Genomic DNA, 19,100 nt, shown 5'->3' with positions numbered 1-19,100 from the left:
TAATCCGTCCTCTCTTCAGAAAACAGGGAGAAGAAAACAGTTCAGCCTGTGTGTGTGTGTGTGTGTGTGTGTGTGTGTGACCTTAATTGCTGAGTACTGTTTTTCACAGAAGTGATTTTCACTCTAAGGATGGGCCAACTAGAAATTACTTTCTCCCTCCTCAAAGAGTTCAGCCCATTTCCCCATATCCAGAGTCCCATATGGCATTTTAAAAAAAACACAAAGAGGCTGAAGCTTCCTATATCTGGCATATATTTGCTTATTTTTTTATGTAACCCGTATTTCCTTGGGTTTTCTTTTACCCTCATTTAAAACAGCTCTATCATCTCCTTAGTTGTGCTAGATTTTAAGTCCAGGACACAGAGGTAAAGTATAAAGTCATTTAGAAGGTAAAATACATTTTTAAGGACACTTGGGGAAATTAGAAACTTTTTAAGATCATGACTGGCTGCAGAATCTAAAATACAGAATTTTTCAGATCTCAGTCAAATCCCAGGAATGATGGAGTTTGACCTAAGGAGAGAAAAAGATATGAGAATTCTGTTTCTGACATCTGATCAATTTGTTTTGAGAAAATGGTACATGCTTCCTGATGCATTTGATGAAGAGCACTTGCTAGATTACTGCTGAGAACCAGAGCCGTCCTGGGGGGAAAGTTCTCAGGAACTTAGACACTAAGCATTGAGGAAGAGTGAATATTGCACTTTGAGGCTCAGCGTGGGAATGGATTATAATAATAGAACCCACAAGCAGTATGCCCTCATGGGATGAAGTCTCGATCCTGAGAGAGGAATGTGGTATCGAATCTGTCCTGTTCTTGTCATGTTTTTAAAATCTCCAGAAAGACGTTTTCCAACCATAGCATTTCCTCTTTTTACACAAACGAGTGCCCGTGTTTCCTTTCCTATCTTCAATAGCATTTGAGTCTACATTTTCCACTGCTTCGCCTGATTCAGGTTTGTATTTAAGTATATGTTTTAATGTCACTGTAGGACTTACTAATTTACCAAGTGCCTTTTTCCCCCTTGGAGAATGTATTATTTTGTATGTGGGAATGTAAGTGTGCGCAAAGAGTAGTTGCATTATCTCCTTCTGTTTTGCACATTTTCCCAGACATGTCAGTATTACTTAGCACCACATATGCTTAAAGTTCCTAATATTTATAAATAATTTCAAAAACAATTTGCTTACATTGCTTTAGACATTTTATAAATATTGTATTAATCTGAAATGCTTACCTTTACAGTATATTTAAAACAAATGCTGCAAAAATTGTCCTGTTACTTTGAAATATTACAAACTAACTTGATTTGGGAAGATTATTAAAAGTAGTATTTATTTTTAAACTTACCAAATGAAATAAAGCGTTCCTTGAAAGCAAAAATAATTGACTTGCTAAAGGAAATCCAGCATAATGCAACATGAATTTGTGTCCATGTGGATTAGGGCTCTGCTATCTGGAAAGAAAAGATCTAGATAAAATAAAAAGAATATTTTTTCATCCATATTATTATATCAGTATAACATAGTTGTTTAAAACTGGCTTAAAGGACCAGCAGAAGCCTTGGAGCTTTTTTGTTTTTATGTTTCTAGACAACTTTCTTTTTTTCTCCATTTTCTCAATCCAAATCTATAGTTTAAACCAATTCAACAAGTATTTACTGATCTCATGGCATAAGGTAAAATCTCTGCAACCATTAAAAATAATGAATGAGAATTGTGGTGGTGGCAGCATGGCTCTAAATAATCTGAAAACCAATGACTGATACACTTTTTTTTTTTTAAAGATTTATTTATTTATTTTAGAGAGAGTGCATGTGAATGGGGAGAGGGCCAGAGGGAGAGAGAGAATCCTCAAGCAGACTCACTGATGAGCCCGGAGCCCACATGGGCTCAGACTGGGGCTCCATCCCAGGACCCCAATATCATGACCTGAGCCAAGACCAAGAGTCCAATGCTTAACCAAATGAGTTACCCAGGCCCCCTTGGGTATACTTTAAATAAGTGATTGCGTGGTATGTGAATTATATCTCAATAAAACTTTTTTTTGTTGTTCTGAGAGAGAGAGTGCACAAGTGGGAGAAAAGAGAGGAGACAGAGAGAGAAAATCTTGAGCAGGCTTCTCGCCTAGTACAGATCCCAATGATACAGGCTTGATTGCATGATCCTGAGATCATGACCTGAGCTGAAATCAAGAGTCGAATGCTTAACTGACTGAACCACCCAGGTGTCCCTTGATAAAACTGACTTTTTTTTTTTTTTTGAAGATTTTTTTTTTTTTTTTTTTTTGAGAGAGAGAGAAGGAGAGCCTGGGTGGGGAGGAGGGGCAGAGGGAGAGGGACAAGCAGATTCCATGCTGAGCAGGGAGCCCAAGGCAGCGCTTGGTCCCAGGACCCTGAGATCATGACCTGAGCCAATGTCAGATTCTTAACCAACTGAACCACCCAGGTGCCCCTCCTCAATAAAACTGTTTTCCCCCCCTTAGAAAAAGAACAAGGAGAGTTACATGGCTTTATATGAAAAGAAAACCAAGATATATAGTATAGATGAGAGGTGGGGGCAACAAGAGAAAAACACCTATAGAATGATATTATTTTTGTAAAAAAAAATACTAACTTCAGAAAGATAGATAAGAAACCTTCAACCATTACTTTTGGATAGCTGGAATGGGAAGTTTGTGTGGAGTGGCAACCAGGACGTCTTACTTTTCCCTTTATACTCTTCTATGCTGTGTTCGAGTTTTGCCATGAATTTGTATTATTTTCACAACTTTATCCCTTTATTTTTATAATTTCAAAGCTGAATATTTTATTTGGTGCCACGTATCAGATGCTGAGCAATCTAATAATACCAGAACCCACATACACTGCCCAGTGATGGGACTGCCCGGCAGAGGTTTGTGGTGGAGAGGAGTCAGTAAATGATAATTGACTCAGTGACAAAAAGGACTGATGGATGGACAAGTGAATTGTAAGAGTTTTGTTATTTTATGGAGTAACCAACTAACAATTATCTTTTGCTGCTCTGAATAAGTATAAATATATAGACTAGAAAGACACTGTTTAAAATAAATCCCTTCTTAAGTTGCCTGGGTGGCTTAGTTGGTTACGCATCTGGCTCTTGATTTCAGCTCAGGGTCATGACCTCAGGGTTGGAGGGTTGGGCACAAGTCAGTCTCCACGTTCAGTGTGGAGTCTGCTTAAGATTCATTCACTGCCCTCTCCTGCTGCCCCAACCCCTCTAAGATAAATAAATAAATCTTTTAAAAAAATAAGTAAAATGCATCTGTCCTTTTCCCAAAACATGCTCAGCGTATGACTGTGGAGATAGAACATTTCATGTATTTAAGGAAAAAATACAAGTAAAAGGCGGTAGGTATGAGAGGACAACATAACGGCATTCTTGTCCTTCTTGCTGCCCTCATGGCTTGTGTTGCAACTCCTTAGCTTCTTAGGCCATCAGAACTGCTTGTGTCTTCTCCATTTCTTCCTATCTTATGCAGAGTGATGAGAAAGGACTAGGCTGTCAGGAAACTGAGAGGATAGACCAATATGAATGGGTGCAAAGGTTTGCATCAAGGGGTAAAGGGTTATGGTAAACACTGTGTGGCACAAAGGTAAGTCTGAAGTTAAAACATGAAATTGGGATAGCATTGCAGAGGACCTCTGTGGTTCACCATGACTCAAACTGCCCTCCTGGAGAAATGGGAAATCCCCTAATCTTCTACACAGGTATATATAAGGGCAGCTATATAAGTTAAAGTGCAGACACAGGAAAATAGATAGTAGAATATTATACAGCAAGATTATTGGGACCCAGAGCTCAAACATTGGGCATAGATGATTGTCTTAAGCGACATGGCTTGCTGAGTGGCTTTACAAGGTAGCAGAAGTTTTCTTCTGGGTGATAATGGGATCCTTCCAGTAGGAAAGAATGAATTTCTGGGTGCCCTTTTGTTCATATCTGGCAGATTTTCTTCCATCCCTGCAAACTGCTGACCATTGTTACCTCTATGGTCTGTTCCTATGATAAAAAAAAAAAAAAAAAAAAAAAGGATGCATCATTCAGATGTTTCCTTTGTGCACCTGTTAGGCTTGATAAAGCTGGAAAATAGTAGTTCCTGGCATGCGAGTTTCACTTCTGTCATTCTCCAACCTAACCCCTCTTCTCAGGCACAAGCACGTGGACCCTTGAGTAAAAGCCTAAGGTGTTCAAACTTTATCATGTAGACAATACTACATAGTTAAGGTTTCCTGGGCATAGAAACAAAGACAGTGTTTCTGGAAGGCTAACATGAGAGTTGGTACAAGTTGGGTGAAAGTGGGGAGAAGACTGGGGCTGGGGGGAGCCCTTTGCAATTACTTAGAATAAATCAGGTGTGAGGTGAAGTGAAAGTGGGGGAGAGTGGAGTCTGATTCTTATCAAATGATGGAGAAAAAAGAATTCTAAATTCCTTCCTTCCTTTCCCTTTTACAAAATTCTTTTAGACCATACCCAGTGAACCATGCCTCCTAGTAGCCCCTTCCCTCCACACTGAATCTGGATGACCTTGTGACTTCTTTACCCAGTATTGTGGGCAGAAGTGAGGCTGTGCCAGCTCTGGACCTGAGGGTTAGGAAAGTCCTGGCAGCTTCTGCTTTTGTGTTCTCGGAAGAAACTTAACCATGGGAGAAGTCTGACCACCCTGCTGGGAGATAGCCCCCACAGAGAGCCCAAATTCCTTCCAATAGTGAAGCATTTATGAAAATGTGAATCCTCCAGGAGGCTACTAATTTGAGCCATTGTTTCCAAGGTCTGTTCTTAGAACTATTCAAGCACCAAATGATTTCCCAACTAGTGACAATTAAGTTTCACTTCCTTTTTATATTATCATTAGTTTTGCCATAACCATCAGCTTTTATTTTTACCTGCTACTCTTCTCCACATTTCTGGAAATGTCTACATATCATACAAACTTGTCCTGGGTGCAGCTTGTCATCTTAGCCAGTCCTGTGACTCCACCCACAGTGCTAGACTCTGAAGACCATCTTCTGCCATCTCATATTTGGCCTCACATGACAGTTGCTGTTCTCTCTCTAAGCTTGGCTCCAAAATGAAAACAGGGAATTTCCTTAATTCCACACACTAATAGCTTTGATCAGCCTGTGGCAATTCATAAGATTTTTTGAAGGCTTAAAGACTTAAAGGCGATTATGACCAGAGAAGTAAAGGACTAATATTTGAGATGTGATCCCTGGCCAACTCTTCCACAGGAGTCTGTCCCATTCTCCTTGGTGTGGCTTGCCAGGATGTAGTAGTGCCATGATGTTGTAGTGGCCTGCATCCAGGGGAGAACCCAAGTATCTCTTCTGCCTGCAGCCGGGCTCCAACTCTGTCAGGCCCCAAGGTATAAAATTATTCCCTTGAGACTACTTAGTTTTCCACAGTGAATGAAAAAAAATGCACAGAAACAATGGAGAGAAAATGCTGGCATCACCTCCTTTGGAATACAGCTAGCTGATGGAGAGAAAGTGCCTGCAGAAATGGACCTTGGAGCCGGTGGGCTGCTTGTGTGGTGGGCATAAGAGCAGCACTGAATCTTAGCGATGCTGCCAGTTTCAGAGTAACTCCCATCTGGAGCAGGGTCATGAAGTTTCCTTATTTATACCCTTTGCAAACAGTTAGGTATTCCCTCAACTCATCCTTTTACAGAGAAGACACTCATTTCAATAGTCTGACTCTCTTGAAGGAGTCTCTGTAATCTTCCTCATGGTGCACAGACTGAACTGATCACACTTTAGTTTTCTATTTTTAATGTGACCTGGTACTGTTTTTTAATCCCCCAAATTGATTTCTCAGTCATGTTTACCAGTGTCTTTGCTTACCATTACTTCTTGGATTCTGTACATTCTTCTGAGTTTCCCCCCCCGCTGAACTAGATTCTTCAATTAGCTGTTCTTTCAGCAGGAATCTAAGTGTAGGATTTTTACTTTGTCCTCGTGCCTGAATAATATCCTATCTGGGTATAAAACTCCACATTTATGATATTTTTCCTCAGGACTCTGGAGTTATTATCTTCTAGATAATCTAGAATCTTTTAGAATTTATGGCTGCTCTTGAGATATGTGCTATTAATCTAATTGTTCATTTATAGTGAATCTGGCTCATTTTTTGCTTGCTTTTGATATTTTCTCTTAATTTTCTTACTTTCACTACAAAAGTTCCATGTGTGATTTAACTTTACTTATACTGCACTTCTTTAATACTTATGTCTTTCACCAATTCTGGAAATTTCTGCCACTATGTTTTTAAATATTGTCTCTTTATTGTTCTTCCTGTTCTCTTCCTGCTTCTGTTAGAAATATGTTGGATCTTTTCATTTTATTTTCTATATTTCTTATTCTTGCTTTTATATTTCCCATCTCTTTTTCTTTCTGGGCTATATTTTCAGATTTTTTTCAGTTTTATTTTACACTTATTCTTTCTTCAGTTGTGCTTAATCTGCTATTTAATTCATTTACTGAGTTTCTGTCAAAATTACAAGTTTTTTTCATGTTTGTAATTTTCAAATCTTGAAAGGTTTTGAAATTTGGCATTTCATTTGAAAATAAACTTTGCTCTTTGGTCTGGTGTAGTGATTAAGACCCTATATTCTGGTAAATGGATTGAAAGTGTACCATTACCACCCCCACTCCCTGCAAAATCCTGTATTAAAATCCTACCCCCCAGTGTTGGTATTAGCATAAGGGGCTTCGGGGAGGTAATGAGGTCATGGGAGAAGAGCCCATAGGCATGCAATAAGTACCCTTGTAAAAGAGGCTCCAGGCAGTTCCCTTGTCCCTTCCACCATGTGAGGTTGCAGTAAGAAGATTGCAGTCCATGAACCGGGAAACCAGCCTCACCAGACATTGAATCCTGTCAGCACCTAGATCTTGGTCTTCCCAGCCTCCTGAACTGAATTGGAAGAACCAATTTCTGTTGTTTATAAACCCCCCAGTCTATGCTATTTTGTTATAGCAGCCTAAATGAACTAAGACATTTGTATAAATAATGCCTTGTACAAATTTCAACTCTGCCACTTTTTTTTTTTTTTTTGTGACCTAGAGGAAGTTGTTGAGCCTTTCTGTCCCAGTTTTCTCTTCTTTAAAATGGGAAAATACTAATACCTCATAATACAATGTTGCTGTGAGAATTAAATGAGCTAGTATATTTTAAAAATATTTTATTTATTTATTTGAGAGGGAGAGAGAGAGAGACAGTGTGCAAGTGAGAGCTCAAGAACCGGGAGGGGAGAAGCAGGCTCCCCATTGAGCAGGGAGCCTAAAGCAGGGCTCTGGACTCTGGGATCATGACCTGAGCTGAAGACAGCCGCTTAACCAACTGAACAAGCCAGGTGCGCCCAAATGAGTTAATATTTGCAAAATATTTGCAAAATGAGTTAATATTCACAAAGCATTTAGAAAAGGGCCTAGCAAGTGGCCAGTACTGTACTATTATCATCAGCAGCACCAACATTATTCACAGTAGCTTATCTTTTTGCATTTCTCATTCCTGTGTTTTAATTACTCCTGTTACAGTTTTAATAATTTTAAAGATCTTTTCTTTAGTAGTCACTTTCTAAGTTCCATTCCGGTAACTCCCATTATCGAGTCTAATCTTTTTGTATCTTGTGTCCATTGCCTATACCTCACACAAAAATAGTTACTTGCTTATTCTTTGACTTCTTATCATGGGCTCATCTGCAGCAAGCTTGTCACACCCTTGCCACATAGGTGTGTCTGTGTTCCCCAGTGCGGGTTTTGTATTTACTCATGCTAAGGGGTATCTCTGTTTCCTAACCAAATTTCTGTTTATATTTTAAGTGAAGTTTCATGGAATATACCATAAGTTTAATTCCAAGTCTGAATGAGTATCAAGCATGGAGTTTGGATTTCTTAGGGAAATACATGTTTATTGGATTTGAGGGTCTTAGGTTTTTGAGGTCTTAGTTCCAGCACCTTGCCTCCCCCCAAATGAGGCCTCATGTCTAAATAAGTTTAAACCCAAGCCTCCAGGTTATCAGGTATCTATTCAGGTCACCACTCTGACTTTAAATTTTCTTTTTTAAAGCATATTTTAATTCCCTTCCAAAACTGTTTCATTCAGCTTTTGTAGATGTTTCCAGTGCTTTGGAGATATGTTAGCTCTCCATCTTACAGAACCCCAGTAGACTTCTTCCTTCACATAACATGATTTTACAACTGCCTTCCTTTCTTGCTAGTCTTCCTGACCTCTCAGTATTTCCTTTCATTTTTTTCTTATCAGATTCTCCCACTTCACATCAGTTTCTTTCCTTCTTTGGTAGCTTATTTTGATCCTACAGAGTCCCATATGTGCTATGTCAACCCGCAAAGATAAATAGCCCTATTAATTGGTCTTTTCCTTTCATTGAGACACCAAGGCATTTATACCAAGAGCCATGCATATTGGGTTGATCCAGGAAATTTTCACTTTAAAATCAGACTTTAATCCTGTAGAAATATTCCCAGGTATCACTCAACGTCTCTCTATTGAGTATTTTAGATTTAATCATTCTTTATGATAGCTATTGATGTGTTTGTCATATTTTTTTCACTGCATTCGTGACTATGATGAACTGTGCTTTGAAAAATAGCCTTGGTTGGCTACACTGTCTTGAGGAAGAGTACCCAGACAGGCTAATGCAAAGATTAAGACCTCCTTGGCAGATATATTCCTACATTGAAGATAGGAACATTGGGCCAAGCAATCTTTCTACTGGTAGCCATTACTATACGCATCTCCTTTGCTCTGACTCCTAACTCCCTATGTAACCTCTTAGAGACCACGACTCCTTCTGCAGAACAGAGACCTGTGTAGAAAGGACAGCCTGTAGGCATGATCCTATCAGGTCACATAGTGTTAATTTTCTCCCTAAAACCTAGTAAATTAGAATTTGGCATCATAAAAACCACAATATAGACCTCACTGAGCCCTTGCTTTTAAAAAACTGTAGAAAATATGCATGCCATAACATTTCCCATTTTAACTTTTCTTGAGTATCTAATTTGGTGGCATTACGTACATTCACATTATTGTGCAGCCATCACCACTGTCCATCTCCAGAACTTTATCATCATTCTCAAACGGAAACTGTACTTATTAAACAATAACCCCTTTGTCTTCTTTCCCTCAGCTCCTGGTAACAACTCATCTACTTTCTTTCTCTATTAATTTGACTACTCTAGGTATCTCAGATAAGAAGAATTATGCAGTATTTCTCTTTTTGTGTCTGTCTTATTCCACTTAGCATGACGTTTTCAAGGTTTATCCATGTTATCCTATATGTCAGAATTTCACTGACCCTTTTTTTTCAATATATTGAATTTTATACACTTTTGCTCGAATTCTCCTTTGCCTTTTAGCAAAAGAAATACTTGGGAAACACATCATCTTCACGTGAAAGGGAATTTCTATTCTGAAATATGTAAGCTGCTTAACTTATTAGGTGAAAATGTGAGGGCACTGACCTTCACAAGTAGGGGAGCTGACTAGTCTAACAAGAAAATGATGTCTTTGGCCGCCACAGCTTGTCTTTAATCCATCTCTGCCCTCCCCGCAACCTTGGGGTATTGTGGAAGGTCGTGGTCAAGTCTTGGTCATCCACACCTGGACAAAGTTTCTTGTTACTGGTACTTATCTCTACCTTATTTCCCCTCCTCCCACTCACCTCTAACAGACTCCTCATTGGTTCTGCTCTATGCCTTTCAGCCACTTCCCTTTGCCTATCAAGACCCCATCTCCTTAACCTGATTTGTAGGGTCCCACAGAATAGAACCCCATTTTATCTTTCCAGATTCAGCCAAACAGGACATGACTAGAATAGTGATGTCCTATTTTCCTTCTTTGTCTTTTTGTTTTCAATGAAAATGCCTTCCCCCAAGTGTCTTTCAAAATTACAGCCCTTAAATAAAGCTTGTCTCAAATATACACCTTGTCTAAGAAATCCTAGCTTCAAATCCTAGCTTCATATGATCATTCTCTCTGTGGACTCCCCCAAATGTTTTTATTTCTACCTCTCTTTTGGAGTCTATCAGATTATCTTTTAAATTATAACACATTTGTCTTAGTGCCTCAAACTTAACAAGCTACACATTGTTGAAGGAAGTTACTGTGTCTTGCTTTCCCACAACACCGATTACTCTAACTTACATGAAGTAGGTTCTTCTACCATTTGCTTGTTGACTTAGTGCAGATCTGTGGTATTGCAATCTTAAATCAATCATTGAACCAGCTGTATAACAGGAGATATCTTTTGAGTCCCTGTGGAAGAAAGAGGAAGGCAGGACAATGAAGTGTGGGAAATGTATCTGAGTAGTGGATTGGTTTCCATTGCTGAGTATTTACCCAGAATAAGTAGAACATTGATAACATTTTGTTTGCCTCTTAGTTTTTGTTTGTTGCAATGTTGTGAGGACATGTAAATGCAAAGGATCTTAAACTCAGATGAAAAATAATGTGATATGAAAATGAAAAGAAGAACCTAGATCTTAAATAATTCATTCTTCTTATTCTAATAGGGCATGGAGCAAAATCACTTTACTCCAATGATTTCTGTAACTCCAAATGTCCAGTGTTTCATGATGATAATGATTAAGCTGCTGTAGAGAGAAACAGCTTTTCTAAGAAATTTTAGAAATTTAGAAAAAATAAACACAATCTTAAATTACTGCCTTTTGTAGCTAATTCTTGATTAATCATCTATAAAATATAATATTGGTTCTAGGTCCTTTGCTTGATGATTTTTAAATTACTTAATATTTACAATATTTAAATCAAGTTTAAAGTTTCAGGGGAAAGAAGTGGTTTAATGGTGGGTTTTGTTCTCTTGTGAAAATTGTCATGCTCAGTGTTTAGAAAAACAAATTATAGATACCGATTTTGAATTGAGTGATACCTATTTGGGGGGAGTAAAAAAGCAAATTAGAAATGGGGAAACAGTTCAGGAGTTAATAATGAAGCAGGTTGCAAATTAAAAGTCTTTCAGTTATTCATTTTAGGAGACACTGGATGGCAGAGCCACTGGCTATTGTTTTAGGATTCTTTGAAGACAGAAATCCTGAAGGACTGAGGAAAGAAAAATTATAGAGTTCATTTATTTTTTAAAAGGGACAAAGAGAGAGGCACCTGGGTGGCTCAGTGGGTTAAGCCTCTGCCTCCGGCTCAGGTCATGATCCCAGGGTTCTGGGATCAAGACCAGCATCAGGCCCTCTGCTCAGCAGAGAGCCTGCTTCCTCCTCTCTCTCTGCCTGCCTCTCTGCCTGCTTGTGATCTGTCTGTCAAATAAATAAATAAAATCTTTTTTAAAAAGGGACAAAGAGAGACCCCAATAACTAAATATTAATTTACTTAGCTTTAATTCTGAAATGAAGATTATAGATCAAATCCTCAAAAAACCTACTTGTGGTATTGACTTCTCCAGACGCCCAGGATCCTGTAGAGGAACAGTGTGGCTTTATGAAACTCAGTATGTGTCAGACAATTTTAATTTCCTTCCATGACAGGATGACGGGACATGTAGCTTGGAGGCAAGCAACAGAGGCCATTTATCTGTCTTTTACTCAAGCTTTCAATTCTTTCAAACACGTGATGCCCAGCAGTCCTCTAGGAAAATAAGTCAAGCACCATGTTTCTCAAGCTTCAAGCCCTGGAGAATTCCATGAGAACTTTTATGTGTAAAAATAAACATTCTTGTATTAGAAGATTATCTTTTTGAAAGTATTCTACCAGTTAAAAGAAAAATACTAACTTCTGTTTTGCAGTAAAAAAATTGTAATCGAGGGCGTCTGGGTGGCTCAGTGGGTTAGGCCGCTGCCTTCGGCTCAGGTCATGATCTCAGGGTCCTGGAATCGAGTCCCGCATCGGGCTCTCTGCTCAGCAGGGAGCCTGTTTCCCTTCCTCTCTCTCTGCCTGCCTCTCTGCTTACTTGTGATCTCTCTCTGTCAAATGAATAAATAAAATCTTTAAAAAAAAATTGTAATCGAAAGATCTTCACATGGAATGGAGTTTCTTAAGTCAGTGCTTTTCAAAACGGTTTTGGGTCCCCAGATGTAATTTGGAGGCTGTATTACCAGGTCGCAGCAGGAATCAGATGGTACAATTAAACTGAGGTACTGAGAGAGTTACTGAAAAGACTGTTTACAAAGGGGGAGGGGTCAGGACGGAGCGAACAACAAAGCATGGTGCAGCTGGGAACAGCTGTTACCAGCCCTGATCTGAGGGGGTAGGGAGAGAAATTACCAGAACCTGGAGAGGACAGCAATATGGCAAGGCCCACCAATAGGAGGTCTGGACATTGGTAGGTAGGGGACACAAGTTATCCTGAGGCCTGAGGCCGGTGTCTGGACCCATGAAGTTTTATGCAGATTTGGGGATATATGTGTGACTGTGTCTCTTCCTGCAGAGCGGGCCCATAGATTTTATCAACAGTCTCCAAAATGAGTCCCAAATGTTAAGAGCGATATTTTTAAGTGATGGAAATAAAAATTCAAACTGACTTTGTTATATTCCTGAGCTTTATGGTTTATAGCACTTCTTAAGGATCTACAAGGTACAAAGCACGAAATAACATTCTACCAATAGATACAAATAAGCCAGGAGAAGTTTTTTGGTGTATTTTGGACCAAAGATTCAGTTTGACTAAGCAACTGTTAAGTGTGTCAGTTACTTAGTTTGTTGGTGCTTAGAAGTGAAATGTGGGACTAAAGAGCTGGTCATGGTTGTTCATGAGTTCACACAGCAAATTACACTGAATAATATACACATATTACTCTGAAAGGTTGGTTAAGAATATAATTTGGGCAAAATTAAGTTGACAGGCAGTTAGCTATATATTAACTTTTATCTGTCTATCTATCCTATTTATGGTGGCTTTGTTTGTTGGTTTTGTTTATTTTTGTATGTATATAATTATATACTACTACACACACACACACTAGCACTGTGCTTGGTACATTGCAAGAGTGAATGAGTTATACATGTAAATTCATTACGTATATACATACATATATATATTATTATATACATACAAACTATATGTCTTAATCAGCTCAAGCTGACTAAATATTAAGTGGCTTAAGCAACAGAAAATTTCTTTCTCCCAATTCTGGAGGCTAGAGGTCCCAGATCAAAATTCTACCCTATTTCATATCTAGTGAGAAGATAGCCAGACAGAGTGAGCTCTTTGATGTCCCTTCTTATAAGTACCCTAATCCCATCCAGTCAGGGCCTTACCCCATGATCTCCTTTACCTTAATAATTTCTTACAGATCCCATCTCCAGATATAGCCACACTGGGATCAGAAGTTCAACATATACATTTTGGAGGGGATAAAAAATTCCTTTTTAAAAACGATTTATTCTGCAGTAAGGACACTTAAAATTTACCAGAAGAGTAAACCTTAAGTATACAATATAGCATTGAGTATAATCACCATGCTGTGATCCCAGAATGTATTCCTCTTGTAACTAAAAGCTTGTAACCTTTAACCAATTTCACCAGCAACTCCCTAGTTCCTTGACCCCCAGATACTAGTAATTGCTATTCTATTCTGTGTCCAGGAGTTTGACTTTTTTTTTTTCCATTTAACTATTTCACATGTAAGTATTACTATGCAGTATTGGTCTTTCTTTGGTTTATTTTACTTAGCATAATGCCCTTCAGTTTCATCCCTACTGTCACAAGTGGCAGGATTTCCTCCTTTTTATGACTGAATAATAGTCTATTGTATGCATATGCCACATTCTCTTTATTCATTCATTGTTCAACACTTAGTGTCTTTTCCCTATCTTGACTATTGTAACTATGTGAGGTAGTGGGTGGTGTCAGTTCACTTGATTGTGGTAATCATTTCACGATGCATATGTACATCAAATTATCACATTGTACACTTTAAATATATATAATTTTATTTGTCAATTATATCTCAGTTAAATATATATACGTGTGTGTATATACACACACAATGAGGAATAAGAGTCAAGTGAAAGAGCTTGATCTTTATATAACTACTCCAGGGGACACTCCATCTAAAGACTTGTAGAAGGTGGGGTGCCTGGGTGGCTCAGTGGGTTGGGCCTCTGCCTTCAGCTGAGGTCATGATCTCAGGATCCTGGGATCAAGCTCCGCATCAGGCTCTCCGCTCGGCGGGGAGCCTGCTTTCCCCTCTCTCTCCGCCTGCCTCTCTGCCTACTTGTGATCTCTGTCAAATAAATAAAATCTTAAAAAAAAAATAAAGACTTGTAGAAGTCCACTTAGAGGAGTACCCTGCCCTATTCACAGGCTACCCATTCTAATTCATTGGCTCTTGACCCTGGCAGCAAATCACCAGGGGAGGTTTTTTAAAATAGGGCTTCCTTGTCCCATTCCCAGAGATTCTTATTTAGTTGGCCTGAGGAAGGGCTCCAAATGGTGTTTTTTAAAGGCTTCCCTGGTGATCGTAATCTTCCCTAGTGTTGAGAATCACTTGGAGTAGATGCGTTGACCACCACTCACCCCACCTCCCACACCCGGGCCATCTGCTCCAGGGCCCACACTTCTCACTGCACTACACTGTGACCTCTTAGAATCAGGACTAGTTGTTCTTCTCCTAATTATTAGTTCACATTTTATCTTAGAGACATTGTAAAATTTTCTCTTTATGAAGCAATGCTAGCCAGCCCAAAGCCAATTTATGGCCTGCCATTGGCCAATGACTACACTGTATGGAACGTGTCTATGCATCTCAGTATCAGCTCCAGGCTCTGTGCCAGTGAAGCCCCTTCCCTTCACGGTTCCCTTTCCTTCCTCATTTATTCTAATTTATACTATCTGGATGTGCTTTTATTATTCTTATAAACTGTTTCTAATTATTTTAGGGAAGAAGGAGGGATATGTATTTATAATGAATGAACGAACAAAGGAACAAACATATCAAAAAATGCACAGAAACCCCTATACATAGAATAACCAGAAGAGAGTTTTTGCAAGCCTATCTGTTTCTTGAAGAGTGTTCAAGGAAGGCAAGATGAAATGAGTGAGTGGAGAAGATGAAATTAGCAGTAAAGTGAAAGGCAGGCACAGGTGAGCAGACAGAAAATACCTACAGGGAGCTACTCCATGGCAGTCTTAGGGTAGAAGGGAGACACGGGCCCTTCAAATGAGGGCAAGCTGGGCAGTCATAAGCCAAGTTCATGAAAAAGGATGAATGTTCTCAACACAATATCGGACTGAAAACAAATTGGTATCTCCTAGGGTAACCCTAGTTCGAAAGGAACAAGAAGAGAAGTCATGATGGGGTGAGGGGGAATTAAGCTTAGAGACCTTCCTGAAGGTGGGTAATATCTGGGTTTGGTTGTGAAGCGGGGAAAGCCATATGCTCTAGGAGAAATCCAGGTTCTAGACATTGCCACAACTCTACACTAATGTACAGAGGCTCTTCCTCATCCAAAAAGTAAGATGGGAAGGGCAGTCGGGGGAGCCATGCTGACAAGGGACTGACTAAAGGAAGGATGAGTCTTGCAAAGATTTTGGGCATTTTGTGAGAGTTTATACAGGAAATGCTAACAAGAGGATTCATTCTTCATTTAATAAATATTTATTGAGCACTTAGTATGTGACAGGCACTGTTTTAGGTTCTTCGGTTACATCAGTAAATAAAACAGGTACAGACTTTGCCCTCGCAAACCTTATAGTCTAGGCAGTAGACATTCATTAAATAATGACCCAAATCACAACATAATTGCAAGCTGTGGTGAGTACTTTGAGGAGGCTGGGCTGTAGAGGCACTGTGGGAAGCTGTGGGCAAGGCTGGCTGGGAAGACTCTGGGTTGAGGACCAGGAAGGTGGTGGACATATTGGAGAAATATTTAGGAGAATCAATTAATAGGATCGGGCAATTGACTGGGAAGGAACAGAATCATTGAAGAGGTCACCCAGGTCCCTGGCTTGTTCTGCTGATGCCATTTCCTGAGATGGGAAATAACTAGTGGGGAAAACACACATTCATACACAAACTTATGTACTTATGTAGGGAGGGGCACACACACACGCACACACACACACATGCACACACACACTCCTAGTCAGGAGCTGAGATGATGATTAACTGTAATTCTTCTCTCTCTTTCATAACTTCCTCTTCTCCCAATAAAAAGGAAAATAAAGGAGCTTTTCCATGACCTGACAGGTAAAAATTCAACCTGAAGGCTAATGGATTGCACTACGAAATATTCCATGTGGTCTACAAAGATACGAAGCAACGGGAAAACCTCACTAAGGGCTGTGGTGTTATTCTACGTTACTCTCAGCTCTGATCTTTCTACCTGATGATCGATTTTTGGGGCACCCTAGAAATCGCACTCCAAACATCTCTATTGCCAAAAGAAGTCCTCAAACTGATGCACCTCTTAGGAGGGTTGTTTATTGTCACCGACTAAAAGAGAAAATCCTTTTCTGAGCAGGAGCAGGCTCCTGCAGACTCCAGCAGCCCAGACCATGTTGACCACCAACAGGGAACCCCGCCCTGTGCCTCCACTCTGTCCCTCACGTGGCAGATAGTTTTTATTATGGTTGGTGTTAAGCTTTATTTGAGTCATGACCGTATAAATATCTGTCCACAACATTACACACTATACAAGTGGGTCAGCCATCCTCCACCCATCCCCCCATCCACACTTCCCAACTGCTCTGCCTTCAGAAACCCCTCCAGGGGGCAGCAGCTCCCATGAAGCACAGTCACATGAAAGCACAACTTTCTCATCCTGAACTCGTCTAAACTCAGTTGTTATTAATTCCTCACCCTATTTGGTTAATACTGAAATGAGATTTTTAAATATGGCTTCTTTGAAACATTTCCTCAAAAGACAAGACAACTGCTAGAAGGCAATTTAGTCATTTGTGAGTTATGAAAAAAATCAGGATTATTCTTTGTTTTACCTAGGGTTTTCATCTGAATAAAAATATATGGCCTAGAATTATTATACTCCATGATAAAATCAGAAATATAGGCAAACATAAGCCTCTATGCTAGTCCATGTTGCACTGAAATCACACAGCGGGTAGAAGAGTGGTCAAATTTCCTGAAGGGTGACTTTCTCATATAGACCTACATCACACAAGCACTTTCTTTGTGTAGCTATTCTAAATGTGCGTCATCAATTTCTGTCACTTGTTCAACACCTAGTAAGTACCTGACAATGTTCCAACATTTCTGGACTGGTTTCAGAAACAGGGTGTCTGGAAACTGTATCTACAAGTGGCTAATCTATTTTGATGTGAGCTTAATTAATGCTACATATGAAACTCCAAATGTTACAATCCAGGAGTTTTAAATTTTTAATTATTAGACTAACTTAGTTATTCTAAGATGAAATTTTAATTTAATATTAAGCATTAAATTCCTTTACAATAAATTCATTTTTCAAGAGAAAGGGGTTTTATAAAACCACTCTGTAATGCTTGTAGCACATGGATAAGAACTACATAAAAACATCACAAATAATATATGACTTCAGCACTACAATTCAAACTGCAAACTTGCAGGGAAGGATTGGGCTACACAGTTATGACATCTGGTCATGAAATCCAAGCTGCTGTTTGATGAAGTTGGAGATTAGGGGCTGAGGCTGTTGCTCATGGGGTAAGCTGATCTGGTCACATTTAAGTCCGACAAGATGCGTCACATGGAGCGCAGGAGCTAGAAAAGCAGGTGACATCATTACTGAACAAATGGGTTTATCTTTGTGCAGAAACCAGACAAATATCCCGATCTCTCTAGCATATGTACTTTGTATTATCTCCCATTACATAGATGCAACTTCCTGAACCCTCTAGCTTTTCATATAGTTCATATTTCTGTGGACTCCATCAGACACTCCATCTAAGTAAGTTAACTGGGATAATCTTAAGCACTCTCCTTTTTAAGGCTCAGGAAAGCTTTGTGTTCAGGACAAGAATACGGAGAGATCTTTGCCACCCTAGACACACAAAGCTCCCAGCTTTCTATCCTATTGTCAATTCTTAAAGAAGGATCTTCTTGCTTGAGGGTATTACCGGAGAACGAGCTATTACTCCTGAGATGACATTTTACTCTGTGGTGCGATGTTTGAGTTTGCCTGCTTCAGCCCCTGCTAAAGAGAAAAGTAAATAGAGAAGAGATATGAAAGCAAACCTCAGGAAATACCAATAAATGTGATCCCTGACCCTTGTGAAATTTGAGAAGGAAAATATGAAATGAAATGCATAAACCTGAGAGCCAGCACCATGAGGGAGCAAATTTTTTTAGAATTTAGTTTCTAAAGAATAGGAATAAAAATTTTAAGATAGATATGAAACCAGGGGAGAAGTACAAACATCTTTTTCTTAAAAAAAAAATTACAAAACAAAAGAATCTCTCAGTTATGAAAAGTCACCATGAAGGTACATGAAGGTAGTGTCTTTGGTTTCTTCCACCAAGAAGAACCAGAGAGAAAAACTGGGTCCTCTACAAATTCTTTATTGTCCATTTCACATGAAATCTTTGATTTCAAGGAACATGGTTACACAGCTGAAATCAATGTTAACTACTTCAAATAGATAGCAATGTAGTAATTTCTATCTTCAGCTGTACCATTTTATTTTATTTATTTATTTTTTTAAAGTAAGCTCTACAACCAATGTGTGGCTTGAACTCATGACCCCAAGATCAAAGGTCACATGCTCATTGAATAAGCCAGTCAGGTACCCCTCATCTGCAACATTTTAGATAGTTATACATTTTGGTATACATAGGATTAGATGTGCTTACATTAACAAGCTTCTAAGGCATGGAGATCAAGTTGGGTGTGGATGTAATATTTATTTTTTTGACCTCCACACTAATTCAGACTGCTTAATAAGACCGTAATTTGGGAAGGAAAAATGGACTGTAATGATATGAGATGCTATCCTTTTTGTTCGGTTCAGTTCTTGTTATATGCCGACTATTTACAATATCTTTGAGTCCTTACAGCCATACTATGAGCTAGCTATCATTTTTATCCCCTTTGACAGATGATGAAATGAGGGCTTAAGGAGGTCAAAAAATGGCCTGGAATGACATAGTTAG

The sequence above is a fragment of the Mustela nigripes genome, chromosome 3 (assembly GCF_022355385.1).
Source record: "Mustela nigripes isolate SB6536 chromosome 3, MUSNIG.SB6536, whole genome shotgun sequence".
Lineage (NCBI taxonomy): Eukaryota > Metazoa > Chordata > Mammalia > Carnivora > Mustelidae > Mustela > Mustela nigripes.
The sequence above is the reverse complement of the archived record's forward strand: the minus strand, read 5'-3'. Positions refer to the sequence as shown.